Here is a 6,477-nt window from a genome sequence, read left to right on the forward strand (position 1 = left end):
CAGACTTGCTCAAAGTCTCACAGATGATGGTAGGGATTTTCTAGATCAAAGCTAGAAAAAAGATTTTCTCTAATCATACTGATGAGTTCGGGGCGAATTTCATAGCCAGTTGTATAAATTGGCTCCGATGAAGGAGATGGCTCATAAAATTCGCCCCTAGAGCGGATAGCTCCAAGAGAGGTTGCTCCATAGTCGAGAAGAGTTTGACAGGAATACTTCTCTGGGTAGCAGGGGTAAAGGTAGAATAAAAAGTGAAAAAGAGATACGAGGATGAACTGGGTTCGGAAATGATCAATTACCGTTCCCCGGCAACATACATCATGACCATGTTGAGACCAAAAGATCTAGTAATATGCATGGCTTTCTCTGGTTTGATCAATACAACTCTATATTGAGGTTTGTGGACAACAGTTGTGTAGGGAGTTAGTACTGCCGATTTATTATCTTCAACACGGTGCGAATTTTCTAGGCCATAGAAGTTCCTTCTTTAGTTAAAGAACCAAAGTATTTGCTTTTATACTGTAAAAAAAGTGTCAAAGTTTAAAGATATCAATGTAAAAAAAGTTCTGCACAAGTAGAAACAATGTACACAAGGTAATTCCAATAATAATCATATTGATCATCACCTCCAAGACCAAGGGGAAGAATAATGCGTTTTACCTGGAAGAGATGTGGACAAGAGTTATACGCCATCAACTGAGGAAAGTAGTTAACAATTTCACATTAGTTAAACAGAATGTTGCAAAGATCAACAATATATCACATGATAGACATATTGTTCAGTTCTATTGGAGTTTGGAGATAATTAAGTCTGATTTGATCTAGTTGCACTCTGTAGAATATGTGTAGACAAAAAAGGATGGAGGCAAAAAAAAAACATAGCATTTCAAGTCTTAAAGCTTGTGACCCTAGTACAAACCACCTTGATAAAGCACATTAATATGATAATACTTATTCCTCATGGATAAAAGAATTGAACTCTTGGAAAAGGACTTTACATAACCAGAAAGTACTAACTATTTTTAGCCTCATGTTTGTCAAATGCAAGCCATGATTAATTAATACCATCATCAATATTTGCATGTATAACACCGTTTTCTTTGAGGATATAATGCAACATTTGGGGGAAAAATAAAGATAAACCTTATGATGCTCAAGCATGTCTTCTCAATCAAATATTTCAAAATACCTTCTGACTCCATTGATTTCACTCATGTCTCTGGTATGCTGATGCAGAGGTGCACATCTCAGTATTAGTGCTTATACACAACTTCAAAAAGAAAATCTAGGACAAAGATAAGTGATGTGACCATGACTACTACAGATACAACCATTGCTCACATAATGGATGAACAAGATGATATAAAGATCAAGTCCTCCAAGTGCTAGAATCCGATTTGGCCACCTGCTACACTGCTGACTTCAAACGGCCGCCAAATCTGCATACGAGCTCTGTTTTCGACCCGTGAGTACTTCATGGAAAGCTCTCGGAGTCATTTTTCCAACGGATCCAGCCTCATTGCGAAACTCCATCTCAGTGAGCCGCAATTGATAGAACAAGGTGTTGCGTCACCTATAATGGGCCTATGGGCTTGTAACTTCGTTTGGGACCCCGGCCCAAGTGGAGCCCATGTGGGGTGCACCCCAACTAGGTGGAGGACGACCTCGGGTCCACCCATCTCCATAAATAGTTAGATTCCCCTTCAGGGTTTCTTGGGTTTTGTTTAGATTAAAGTTTAGCTTTGCTACTTTGCCGGGTAATCCCGTGATCGGTTAGATCGCCGGTTTGCTCGTTATAGAACCCCAAACTTATCATTTGTACTCAATTCCTATTTGCAATTTAGATTGCTTTTATCTTGTTCTTGCATGTTTCTTCGATTTGCTTGCAGGAATAAGGTTGATCTGCACTGGCAAGATCAACAACCCACGGAGAGGTGTACCGATCGCTAAGGCGCAACACAACAACGTCTCGTACGGTTGTAGTCAGGTCGTCAACGTTTCTCCCAAATCGTAGTTAACTTCAACTCACCGAAAGATCGGGCCAACAACAGCCTTGAGTGTCCCGAGTGGAACTCAGGGTTCATCAGGTGGTATCAAAGCTTTCGTTGCTCGGTGAGTTTTTTTTTATTTACCTATATCGAGAAAAATTGCCCTACAAAAAAAATTGCATCCTGTACCTAGCCATATTTGTGCCATTGCATTGTTCTTTTCTATTTTTGCGTTGTTGAGTTTTGTGTTGCATCGTCATGTCGTGTTGCTGGTCATAGCGTCTAGTGCGTTTAGAGTTTCGAGTTCTGGTCACATTTTATACCACAGTCGTCGCGTGCTTGTTGTTGTCGGGACCTACGAAAACGGAATCGTCTTTCCGTCACGGTTCTATTTTTGTAGTTTTCACAAGTTTTTGTTGGTCGGTTTTGGAGTTGCGTGTAGGTTTTATGTTGTATGGCGTGTTGTTCTGCCAGGTCCCGTGGCCGTGCTGTTGCGCGTGAAAAAAAAAGGGAAGGGGGCGTCTGTTTGGTAGATTAGATTAGATCGGTTTCTGTTGAGATTGATTTTTGTTTCCTTTCATGCGAGATATCCAAACTTTCAGCCGAGACAGTCGGTTTCCCATCTATCCGACTCCCTCCCTGTCGGTTTCAATGCATACTGTGAGATGCTAGACAGCTTGGTAAAAATTTTTAGAGTGTCGGATTGGAGATCTGTTTGCAAAACGGAACCTATGGGACGAGAGCATTTCATTTTTGTATAGTTCTAATTTTGGGTTTGGACTTTTACAGTTGAGTCCCTATAAATTTTCATATTTATATTTGAGTCCCTATAATCTTGCATTGAGGTCCTTTTGTCGGTTTTGATAAAAAAAATCAAAAAAACGGAAGGAAGAGAAAAAAAGGCAGAAAGGTGCATAAAAAAAGAAAAGAAAAGCCGCACCAAAAAAATAAAAGAAAAAGAAAAGAAAGGAAAAAAAAGAAGGAAAAGAGAAGAATCAGTTGTATCTTTGAGATTACTTTCATATATCAGAGTGTGCTTGAGTTAGTTCTAGTGCTATCTTGTGGTATCGTTCGTGTCTAGGCTCGCATCTTTAGTACGTTCTAGCCTAGGACCAGCACAGTACTTGACTTTGAACAATTATTCAACTTTGCATTATCTGATTTGAACCATTGCTTTTCTTTGCTACATATTTAAACCTACCTAGAGCTCCACAGATCTGATTGCAACCAAACAGCAAGTGTTTGCCAAGGCATCGATACATCCAAACTCCATTGGGGTGCTTGGTTGAGTCGGTGTATGTCACTATTCCGCTTGCTTTGGTAAGAACTTGTAAGAGCTTGGTGAAAAGATTGAGTGTGTGTGATATTTCAGCTGCCACTACCTAGTAGTTGATAGGAGCATGCATATTCTTGTGTATGTTTCTTGTTTGCTACTAACCATGGCAGGATTGTGCAAGGGGAAACGAGATGGTCATGCTCAACATCTACTTCTTCACCATCAATGAGATATATCGTCTTCTTCTCTCTTTGCATATAAGGTACATGATAATGATCTTGCAAGGGTAGAATCTAATTTGCCTGTTTTTGATGGTAATTATGATTCCGCCGCTTATGGTAATTGGGAGCTAGCAGTAGACAAACAATTTGATGAGTATGATTTCTCTAATGCTCAAATGATTAAGGCTGCTAGTAATAAGTGTACCGGTTCTGCATCTTTTTGGTGGTATACTTTTGGCAATAAGCTTGAAACTTGGGATGAATGCAAAACAATGATGAGGAAAAATTTTGTGTTTTCATATTATAAACGTACTCTCCTTGAGAAATTAGAACATCTAAAACAAGGTGATAAAGCCGTGTGGGAGTACTTTCATGACTTTAAAATTTGTACCACTTATAGTGGTTTAAAAGAAAGCAATGAGAGCACAATGACTAGATTTTTTAGAGGGCTTAATTCTGATATTCAGACTGGGCTTATTAACGTGACATATAATCATATAGGCCACTTGTTCATGCTTGCTTGTAGTGTTGAGAGCAATATTTTAAAGAACCCAAGGGAGAAACAATCTATGCTTGTGCCTCCTATTACTGACATTTTGCAGGGAGCTCAGAACATTCACCATGAGGAGAAGAGCAATATGATCGAGATGCCATCTCCATCGCTCACGAAGGAAGAAGAGAAGACTGATGCACCTACATTATCTGAAGAGGGCATAGAAGGTAAATTAAATGGTGCTGTTATTACTCAAGGTGGTGTGCTTTTGATGAGTCACATTTGACCACTATCCATACTAATCTAGAGCAAATTTTGGTGGAAACTACTTCTGATTTGCCTTTGTCACAAGTTGATTTACTTGTTGTTCCCTGTGATAAAGAAGAGTTGTGTGATAATGCTTCACTTATATCACTGCCACAACTAGTGAATGAACATGCTATTTCTAGTGTTTCATTGTGTGCTGATTTTAAGCATGTTGTTCACATTGCTAATGATGTTGAGGAACATAAATTGATAACTTCTTTAAATACTTTTGGCTATGTTCAGTTTGATGATTTTTGTGAGCTCAATAATTTGGAGGATAAATTATTTGCTAAGTATGATTTTCCATGTCCAACTAATGCTATTTTTCATATCTTTGGCGTATATAATGATAGAGGAATATATTTGGTGCATAGAGTTTTCATTTGTTCGGATTTAGAGAAACATGTTATTGCTAATCACACAACTTCGAGTTTCTCTAGTTTTGATTGGATGAAACAAGTTATTTTGAATAGACTATGGCCCTGTTTGTTTCAGCTTAAGATTATTGTAATCTAGATTATTAAGCCAGATTACTATAAGTTAGATTATAATAAACCGACATGGAATAAGCTGTTAACTGTTTGTTTCTTTGGATTATTAGTTGTATGTTAGCTGTTAGCCACCCAATAATCTAGAAAAAGCACCTTTAGAGTGGATTACCATATTATAGTAATCTAGCTTATAGATTGTAATAATCTATCGTAATAAGCTATCTGTTTGTTTCAGCTTACTCCTAATAATCCAAATTATAATAATCCTAAGCTGAATCAAACAGGGCCTATGTGACGAGCACCATACGGAAAAACCGAGAACGGTTTTCCGTGAAGAAGGGGAGGATGATGTGACCATGGCTACTACAGATACAACCATTGCTCACATCATGGATGGACAAGATGATATAAGGATCAAGTCCTCCAAGAGCTGGAATCCGATTCGGCTACCTGCTACACTGCTGACTTCAAACGGCCGCCAAATCTGCATACGAGCTCCGTTTTCGGCCCGTGAGTACTTTATAGAAATCTCTCGGAGTCCTCCTTCCAACGGATCTATCCTCATTGCGAAATTCCATCTCAGTGAGCTACAATTGATAGAACAAGGTGATGCATCACCTGTAATGGGCCTATGGGCTTGTAACTTCGTTTGGGACCCCGGCCCAAGTGAGGCCCATGTGGGGTGCGCCCCAACCAGGTGGAGGACGACCTTGGGTCCTCCCATCTCCATAAATAGTTAGGTTCCCCTTCAGGGTTTCTTGGGTTTTGTTTAGATTAAAGTTTAGCTTTGCTACTTTACCGGGTAATCCCGTGAACGGTTAAATCGTCGTTTTGCTCATTACGGAACACCAAACTTATCATTTGTACTCAATTGCTATTTGCAATTTAGATTGCTTTTATCTTGTTCTTGTTTGTTTCTTCGATTTGCTTGCAAGAATAAGGTTGATCTGCACCGGCAAGATCAACAACCCACGGAGAGGTGTATCGATCGCTAAGGCGCAACACAACAACGTCTCGTACGGTTGTAGTCGGGTCGTCAACGTTTCTCCCAAATCGTAGTTATCTTCAACTCACGGAAAGATCGGGCCAACTACAGCCTTGAGTATCCCGAGTGAAACTTAGGGTTCATCATTAAGTATGCATCATGAGTTAAAAAACCTATCTCCTTCTAATGGCAGCTGCTAAGAGAACTTCTTGAAAGGGTCAAATAGGCCTAGAGGGGGGGTGAATAGGCTAATTTAAAACTTTATACGGAAGCTAAAACTGAAATAAGGTCGGAAAGTCTGATCCACAGTCAGACTATCCAAAAATATCAGATAGTCTGATGTTGGATCAGACTGTCTGATCCACCAATGAAGCACAACAAGTAGATCTATCACACAAACAAGAGTAAAGCACAAACAGCGACTAGATCTATAGCGGCACAATTAAGCAAAGCTAAAAGGAGGATGAAGGGAGATCACCAATGATGAAGTTCACGAAGTTGTTCCTGGAGTTCAAATCCTTGAGGGGATTCTACTCTCCGTTGAGGAGCTCACTAAGAGCCGGGTCTTTGCTAACCCTTTCCTCAAGAGGTTGCACTAAGCACTCCTCCTTCCACTAAGGGGTATCTCTTTCCTTGCGGAGGCGAGATCCAGCCTTCACAAACTTCTCCCGGCCAACCACACGTAGATCGGTGGCTCGGGAGTGACACCTAGCCGTC

Source organism: Oryza sativa, chromosome 2 (genome assembly GCF_034140825.1).
Source record: "Oryza sativa Japonica Group chromosome 2, ASM3414082v1".
Taxonomy (NCBI): Eukaryota; Viridiplantae; Streptophyta; class Magnoliopsida; order Poales; family Poaceae; genus Oryza; species Oryza sativa.